A 10,069-nucleotide genomic window follows, 5' to 3' on the forward strand; every position below is an offset into this window, starting at 1 on the left:
ACCAACCATAACTATCCAACGGAACGTGTTTGGTCATTAAAAAAATTGGTGATGAATGTGATTCACGCAACTTTACTCAAAGGAAAATTCAAAGGTTAGGAAGTCCTCATTCCGTAGATTCCATATGCCCTTTTGAGCTTAAACGTATTCAATTTACAATTCGTGTTGCATTCGTGATAACGATTAAAAAATCGCATGGTCATTTTTTCAGTTTTTGGGTTGTTTGTGCTCATGTGCTAATGAAAACCCATGATTTTCTCATGGTCAATTTAGCGTGCTATGTTCACGAGTCGATAAACCATCCTCTGTATTTCTTCCTTCGCTTCAAGTGCGTAGCTAGGATAGGGGGTTTTTGGTGCAGCTAATACCACGGGTCTGTAGGGTATAGAAAACTCGCTAAGGTAAGCGGGAAGTGTGGGGGCACTTCCCCCAGACATTTTTTAAGATAAATGGTTCAAAATAGTGGGTTTTGTGGCTGTGTGAATAGTTAAATATGTTTTGTTTGTTAGTCATCCGTCCCCCTAATATTAATAACAAAATCTTTCATAAAAAAATTCTCTAAGCTCTTGTGGGGGGGGGGGTTTATCCCCCAAAACCTCCCCTCGCTGCGTCACTGCTTTGCTTCGCTATATTTATTTAGCTTCATCCGCTTCATCTTGCGCCTGATAACAAAACAAAAACTGTTGTTTCTCAGAAGATGCTTGACGCAAGACATTAAACCCGAATGTGTAGGGCTCACCGTGGTGCGTTTACGCATGCAGTACGTTTACGCATGCAGTACGTTTACGCAGTGCATTTTTTCCAAACAGAGATACTAAAACTGGCGCGCCTTAAGTCATTTAATGCGAATGCTGCTTCATAGGGGCTTTTCTTGCACGATTTTGAGCATCAGTCAAGCGTCGGTCTGGGGTCGTGTCAACCTGCCCCCTGAATGGGCCAAGTGTATGCAACAGACTTGGACCTAAAAACATTTTTTTACAGCTAATAACGCAAATAGCCAACAACTGAATGCGTATAATTTTTATTTCATGAACTGCTTTATTAAACCACAATGCCCAAAATTTCTTAAGCTAAAACGTAAGAAAATTTGTAGAAAAAAATCCGCGTAAACGTGCTCCGATTCACCCTATGTAGATTCGATAAAGAAAATGTCTTTCTGACAAGCAATTTTGGTTCTCATTTACGTAGTTTTATTGAATTTGTATCCTTATTTTATTATAATAAATTAAACATGATTAAAAACGATGCAGCCGCTCTTGATTTATAAATGGTGTAAGTAAACTGTAAGTTCATTGATTGTTAGGCGGTACGAAGTTCGCCGGGTCAGCTAGTAATATTATAAAAATGGAGATATTGACGCATAAAGATAAACAGATGGCAGACAAAAGAATGGATTACTACTTTTATTCTTCAATGAATTCACCCTCACTATAGAATGCATTCAATAACAAATAGTCCTTCATGTAGCGTTTAAATATATGATGTTCTTTTAATTAATCATTATTATACTATATCTAATACCAATGACTATGGGACTTTTTAATGTTAAAAAATATTAATCATGGCTCTGATGAATATGGCCACCTGTGCGAATGAAATAATTACGCATTGGAGATTGGCATTGGATTCAACAAGGTGGAAGTTTTGTTTTATAAAGAGTATAAGTTCAGGGAATGGGCTTATGGGAAATAATGTAAGGATTAGTTTGCTAATGAAGTGGGTTATGCATGGTTCTGAACGCGGCACGTCTAGCACGAAACGCATGGCACTTTAATGAATTATGTTACGATATGGGCACATACAATATCTTTATTCAATAGGGTGGGTGAGCTACCACAGGGTATAATGCAATTCCTAGCCCCGCTATGAAAGCAGCTAAAATATTGAGAGGGTAAAATACTTCTATAAAAATTAATATTTTAAATATCTCAAGCAAAATACTAAGGAGTGCAGCAGTGATTAACGTTAGAGACATGAACATACCATTCCCGATTATATAGAGTTACGATGAAGCATTGCAATACATATATACATAACTCGATTACTCGGTTACAATTAATTAGCATGGGGTGGAGATTTTTGCCACGCCAATGCTGTTATACATGTCAAATAATGAATTATGTTAATGCCATGACCGGAAACTCAGACGCTACTCGTACAATATCAGCAAATTCTTCTGTTGCTACGCCACCAAATCCTCTTTCAATGAAATGATCAATGAAATAATCAAATTTCACTTAGTTTAGGACAAGCAAGGTATATTTTTAAAGTTGTTATTCAATACAAGATTTAAATAAATGAAGTTATTAGAATTATCTCTCTGGTAAGCAATAACATTTCATTTTTGGCTCATTACTTTTTCCATTTAGCAAATACTAGTACTTCAAAACAATAACACCTAAGAGTAAAAATGAAACATATGGGATACTTACTTGACGTACCATTACTGGTTAACCTATTTTCTCTGATTTTTATATTGTACTACGTTTCAGGGCCAGCTATCGAGTAATTAACACCAAAACGTGTCCAAAATGAAATATCTTTACCTAAAATGATGGCCACTCTTTAAAACATTGATATTTTCATTGTTTTTCACGGAGCCAGAATGCTGAAAGGAGATGTAAATATCATTTTTACCATATTATTCATTATCACCAAGTTTTACAAAATGTATTAAGGATGAAAATTTTACCAAAATTTGTTCCGAGAAAGGAGTTGGAGTAATATCTCTCACTGCCAATTGGCCATCCTCCATGATCAAGGTCTGTGAAATGATGTGTTAACATATTTGAATATATCATTCGCACCCCTCACCAATCTCAGCAAATACGAATGCAATCCCCGCTGATAATGCATCCGATCAATATGCCTAGCGTACAATTAGCTCCAGCCGAAGCCATCCACTAATGCGGGTTTTGGGTACACTTACCCCACCTGAGCTTTTAGCCTTTGATTTGCTTCGGAACACCGCTTTGAGTGATGGCGTGTTTTTGTCGAGGATTCCGCACCCGAATGAAAAAGAAGAATTCCCAGTTACATGCGGCATCGTACACCTGACGCAATTTCTCACTTACCAAAAGCACTAGACACTCTTTCCGTGTTTACAAATATTCATCCGTGTGTTAAACGTGGGCCCTCTCCTAGATCTGCGTTCGGTCGCGTTGCAAGGAAAGCCCCTGATCTCGCGGTTGAATATCAGCCATTAACTACGGAATTACGGCGAGCGTCATAAATTTCAATACTCCGTAACTACGGAATTAAGTATAGAACAATGACCCTTTCCCTAATAAGGGATCCATGATTGTTGGCAACGAGCCAAATTCTCGCACCCGTAACGTGGCTTGGAACTAGGAGCGGTGAATGTTTTTGGGATGAAAATTAGCGGAAAGGGTGGCTTAGCATATTCAGTAGAGAGCGACCATTGTGCGACTGTGATTGCTAAGTGGACATATTCGCTCCACCGGAAACATGAAAAAGGCTTAATAACAGAGAACGCGTGCAAAGAAGAGCTGCCAGGTAAGGTCGTTACGATAGTCTTTTTAGTTTAACTGACCTCTTAGATAAACTCGGATGGGAATCTCTGTAGATTGAAAAATAGACTAAACCTTTTAGATAAATTCAAGAGCAGTGTCTTTTTTAACGAAGTTAACCATATCTTATGGACGCCAACATACAACGGAAGATCAGATCATATAAATAAAATAAGAGAGATAGATTGTAGAACAGACAGATTCCGAATGTAATTTTTTCCACGATCAATAAGAGATTATGACGGCAGCGATAGAACTCCTAAATAGATTGCATGACTTGTAATGTAGCCTACTAACCTATGTAAAACTTAATGCATGTTTCTTAATTTTATTATTATTTCTAACAGCATATAGTAGTATAATTTGTTAGTATACATGACGTTTTTTGGACCGTGTGCTGTGCGCATGTGGGTGTCCAATTGAATGCTGGTGATTGATCACCCCCTGCCAAACACCCTAGAGGTGGCTCGTAGGGTCTTATGTAGATGTAGATGACACATTTTTTGCTGATTTTCTCACGTTTCACTTGTTTATATCTTACATTGGGACCGTTAGATATCCAGGGTAACAATCATAGACCATTTTCCTGAATTTGAAATGTGATATAAGTTTCTTGTCAGCCAATTTTTTCCATTTCAGATCAAAGAAATGTTGACTAGGGTCCTCCATACACGCTCATTCCGAAAATTTCAACATGTTAAGTGCGGAGAGGAGAGTGGTATCCTATCAAAAAGGTTTTCGTGCTTTCATAAATAAAAGTTACTTTTTATGATTCTGGGCCTGTGTCCACAATTTTATATTCACGGAATAAAAGCAACCGCACACATAAACCAGAGCATTTGTTGTTCATCGAGGAGTGCCGCGTTCAAATTCCGGGTAAAGCCTTTCGGACGCCCCCAAGTCCTTGAAGTGTATTACGTGGTCCGGGGAAAGGAAATGTCCCCTCTTACCCCAAATGTGTGAAGTTCACATGCCTGTGGCTTAGTTCGGGTTGGGCTCTATCATCACCTAAACAAACCTACCTTACGCATTTCACCCTCTCAGAAATTCGTCGAGGTACGACATATCGATAGGGAGAGATAATTAATGGATTCGGGTGGACTGCGTCACTCTAGGCCATCGCAACATCCAATCTCGCAGCTTACGGATGTCACCGGTATTTTTTTCAATATTCCCTAAATTCCTAGGACAGAATGGATCTAGGCAGCCATAACGAGGTGACATTCGTTTCAACGTCGGAGTTGAGGAAAAACAGGCTTCACACTAACTTTCGATTTTCAATCTTACCATCATTTAATTCCTCTTAATAAGATAAACCACGTAAACTCAGCAAAAACAGTTTCCTATCTTTGATTTAAATAATGGGAGTCACTGAATTTTTTTAGAATGTTTGGCGTTTGTACATTGAACATACTGCATTTATATTACACATTAAGTATCGGATTAATGGAAATTAGGCACATATCACAATGAAATAAAATATATTAATTAAAATATTTTTAACTTTACTCTCCAATGAAAGATCTCCGAGCTTTCCCTTGAACGATTTTTCTTGGTACGCAAATGCGCAGAAATTATGCTCTATTTCATTATTCGTGCGCAAGTCACGTGACTGTATTCCACGTTACCATTGAATGCATGCTGGTGCCAAGCTAGTGACGTCACCTGCCCTCCAATTCTTACTTTAAGGTTCAACTTAACCATAAAGAATAAAAACCATTGATCATTACCATCAGTACGAGGATAGAGGCCCGAAACAATTTATTCCCGATAGTATTTATAATTGAATATAGTGTTTATAATTAAGGTTAAACTATGTTATTTCACACATATTATGCCTGGGCTTTAACATAATTTCTCAACGCATAAACGCGAATTATTATCTACGTAATTATTTTTACAATTAACCAATTTGCCATGAGAAGGCTTTTACGAAGTGCAAGCAAAACAAGAAAAATATTAAAGTTGTTTGAACACTTTGTGTTCGATTGATACAATAGAATAATTCGGCTTTATCAAGATCCTAACCCGAACCTCATGATTTCAGACGCCAAATATATCACAGAAATCATCAATTTCTCAGGAGTCGTGCATGGCTCCCACTTTTACTGAGAATGTAACGAGCGCGAGAATTGCACAGAGAAGATAGATATCACTCCAGCCCGAAATATGTAAGCCTGCTGGTTATTTGATTTGACAATGGGTTCTCAGTAGGTATGAGTCCATTTCACTTTTTTTTTCGATTCCGATTGCATCGATAATTATTCATATTAACATGTGGGATATTCATATGTCAGAAGCGTTGCTTTCATTAAAATTTAAGAATTTAATGAAATGAAAAAACAAAGATAAATAAGTGGCCCAAATTGCAAGTTTATCAATAATAGCTAATTAGCATTATACTAATATAACCTCAAATTTATTAAAATAATAAACACCTTAAATGCTTCACATATAAATTCTGAATGTAGGTTCGAAGATTTTCGCGGCGTTGATCAGATGATCTCTGCGTTCTCTTCGGGTTTTCACCGCGTCCGTTGGGCTTTGGCGACAACAGTTTCGCTGCCATTGCAGTCTGCGTCTTCAGGTCGAAGGTGAGGTAACTCGGAAATTTTTCCGCCTTCTATGGGCCTCTTCATCCCGCTGCTGCTCTCTCATTGGTCGGTGGTTGTCCATCTCTCATTGCTGGTCTCCCATTGGTTGGTGGTCGGAGAATCCTTTTCGATGCGATATGCAGGCGGTAACCTTGATCCCTGTTGAAATTCGCCGGCGTTTTTGCTATCTCAATAGCTTCTCTGATAAGGCGAGGGAAGTATTTATTTTCTTCTGCTATTATTTTGGCGTCTTCAAAGAGTATTTTGTGTCCAGGTTCACTCAAAGCATGCTCAGATATGGCTGAGAGTTGGTGCTGTTTGTTTTTAGTAGCCCTTCGATGTTCCTGCAATAGGATTTTCATTGATCTGCAAGTCTCGCCGATGTAATATTTTCCGCATGAGCAAGGCACTCGACATATTCCCTCGTAAAGGTCCATTGGGATTTTGTCCTTTGCTCCGGATAGTTAGTCTCATATTTTTGTCACTCAATTGAAACGTGTTATGATGTTGTGCTTACTGAGCACTCTGGCAATCTTTTCTGATGTACCCGCCACGAAGGGTATTGTGGCGTATGCTCCGGCCGGTTTTCTTCCTCAGAGGTGCTTTTCAGGGCTGCGTCTTTGTTGACTTAATAACGTACAGTGCGCAGTGCCTCAGGAGTATGGTGGCCTTTATGCCCCAAGCTTATACGTAGTCTGTTTTCAAATTAGTTACCCTCCTTTAATCGATGGAATCGGAATCGACATGTGAAATCAACTCATCCCTAGTTTCTATGAAGTGGTGACGAGCGCAGAGCGGTTTCTTCATTTATTTTCAATATATGTAATGAATTACTCAGAAATCGGAAGGGATAGCATTTACATATTATGAACTCTATAGATTATGCCATTTCGAATATTCATTTCGATCATAGTCCTTAATTAACACTCGTATTCTTGAGAAATTTGGATCGTTCTAACGTCAGCATACCGAGACTTGAACTTGCGTTGAGGCTCGAATCAAATTTTGTGGCCGAATTTCGCGAATCCTTTAGAGTGATATTTGCGGAAATGGAAATCAAAGTGCGACAGCGGCGTAGTCAGGCTACGAAAAAGAAACGAAAAGAGAAATCGCTTTCCGCCGCCGATGCGACGTGCAGCGTGCTCCCTCAATCCCAGCAATCGAACGGGAAATCCTGCAATACATACGGGTGTGAGTGCTCCGATGCATTTGGATTTCACGAAAGTATTTCCACGGTTCCAAGAACTTCGAAAGTACTCTTACGTGCTATTGAGGACACGGGTGTTGGGAGGAGATTTTATTCACGCCTTACAATTGTATTCCGCACGCCCCATTCACGACATCCAGACTTCAAGGCCTCGCCTGACTCTATGCGGGGAATATGAGGAGAGAAGGAACGGTTGCTCCCATCGTAATAAACTTACATGTTAAAACCATTAACGCAATTGAACTTTTACCAGTAGGTAATATCGATGACGCTCACCGTCGAAACCACGGTAGTGATTTAATAAAATATTCCGTAAAAAAAACGAAGTTTAAGTTATTCATTCCAAAAATCTTTCGGTGATTTTTATATTGAAATATTACTGAATCAATATGGTGGTTTCCTATTATTTTTTATTGCCTAAATCGAAAGATTATTACTCCTGGAGAACGCATTTCACGCTTTTATATTTTTAAATGACGATATCTATTTTTCGCGATTAAACGAAAAGTGAAAATTTTAAAGCACGCGAAAACGCGACGACTAAGTAGGAATGATGGGAAAAGTCCGTATGACGTATTTCTGGTTCCAGCTGTCGGCGTGCGAGGTGACCTTGGGGCGAGGCATTGAGCGCTGATACGACGCAGGCTGCTAGCAGGTAGCAGAGTACCCTGCTAGCTGGTAGCGCTTGGCTTAAATAAGGATTATTACTACCTTATCAAACGAAGGAAACTTTCCGGCCTTAGACAGTTTTAATAGGTGATTATTTAGACATGTTTCCCTGACCTCTGTGCCTCATGCATGCATTGGTAATCTCAGAAGATGTAAAATTCCTATCTACTCGTATAGAAACTAGGTCCCTGTGACGTCACGTGGAGTGGCATTGCATGGGCGCCAATCTGGCCTTTTTCAAATGAGGTTAAAATTGACCATTGCCATTCGTCTAAATTGGGACTTCTAAAACCAAATAATTTGTATATTATGAATACACTTATGGGGGGTAACGATTCGCAATCAATGCATTTCGTTTTCTTTGATGAAGGAAACTACCCTATTGCTGGCACAAAGAATTACTATATTGAAGCTTCACATTCGTTTAGGATTTAATGATTTCCTGCAGTATGTTAAATACCAATCGTGACTTCCATGGTAATACGAGACAGCGAATGAGGGCTCCGGGGAGCCCTTCGAGGATACAACCACCGAAGCCGGGACCCAGTAATTCAACTGATACTCCCGATCACCCGGGCAGGGAGGGGGAGGAGAGGATGGAAAAAGGAAAGAGACGCCGCCGCAATGGGAGCCCGACGACGCCTCCGGGATAGGGCTCGGAAGGGATGGGACGGGCAAAAACACCTCAACGCTATAGAAGCGAAAAGGGCCCAACTAAATAGCGAAACCAGGCAAAGCCATTAATATTCTAACGATTTTGGAGGATCATTCTATGAGAAAGAATAATCCAATGATCAAATCGTTAGATGGTAAAAAGAGACAGCAATATATTTGACTAGCATGCAGGGTAGCATGTGCTGGAAACTGAAATTTTTAATTCCTCTTATCGAGGCAACTACTTTTTTTGCTAATGTAATCTGAGAATTCAGGCGAGATGGAGTAGAAAATTAACATAAGAAAGAAGCAGGAGCAATTTCCACAACTTTATATTTATTATACGACCGGTTTCGCTTATCGCTTCATCAGGTGCATATAAAAAGGTGTTCAAAGGCTTAAATAGGAAGACAGGGTGGGGGTGATAAGACGGGGAGACGGAGCAAGGGGAAGAAATTAAGGGAAGGGTGTACAGTCACGGGTACTTGGGGGTTGGAAAAAGCGAAGGAGTCAGTGAGGAGGTATGACGAATATACAATAACATGAATGTTTAAAACAACTACATGACCTCAATGTGAAATCTTCTCAGTTTTAAACTCGGATGGGAATGAAACTCGGATGGAATCTCTGCCGGACCGTAGATTGACATGTAGACTAAACCTTTTAGATAAATTCAAGAGCAGTGTCTTTTTTAACGAAGTTAACCATATCTTATGGACGCCAACATACAACGGAAGATCAGATCATATAAATAAAATAAGAGAGATAGATTGTAGAACAGACAGATTCAGAATGTCTTTTTTTCCACGATCAATAAGAGATTATAACGGCAGCGATAGAACTCATAAATAGATTGCATGACTTGTATTGTAGCCTACTAACCTATGTAAAACTTAATGCATGTTTCATAATTTTATTTTTGTTTCTAACAGCATATGCTAGTATAATTTGTTAGTATGCGTGACGTTTTATGGACTGTGTGGTGTGCATATGGGAGTCCAATTGCATGCTGCATGCTGGTGATTGATCACCCCCTGCCAAACACACTAGAGGTGGCTCGCAGGGTAAGATGTAGATGTTCTCTCTCGAAAAAAGGTTGGTCGGAAGGCCCCTGGCTGAGGCGGGTGAGTTTTAAATATTTCAAATCTATGGAGTAAAAATCACTAAGCCCAAATACCAACCTGTTTTGGCACTAAATAGTGATAAATATAGCATTCAAGGTTATATTGACAAATTTTAAAGTTTGTATAAAGAATATTATGGTTTTGCGATGAGTAAGAATGATTGTATGCAACCCGCGTGCCACCCAAAGTGTCTGTCTGGGGTGGCACGCGCTCACTCTTGGGGCCTTATCTCGGGAACCACCCGTCACAATTAGAAAATATAGTAGGTGCAGCATATAAAATTTCCAATGT

This window comes from Ischnura elegans, chromosome 7, assembly GCF_921293095.1.
Source record: "Ischnura elegans chromosome 7, ioIscEleg1.1, whole genome shotgun sequence".
NCBI classification, from domain to species: domain Eukaryota; kingdom Metazoa; phylum Arthropoda; class Insecta; order Odonata; family Coenagrionidae; genus Ischnura; species Ischnura elegans.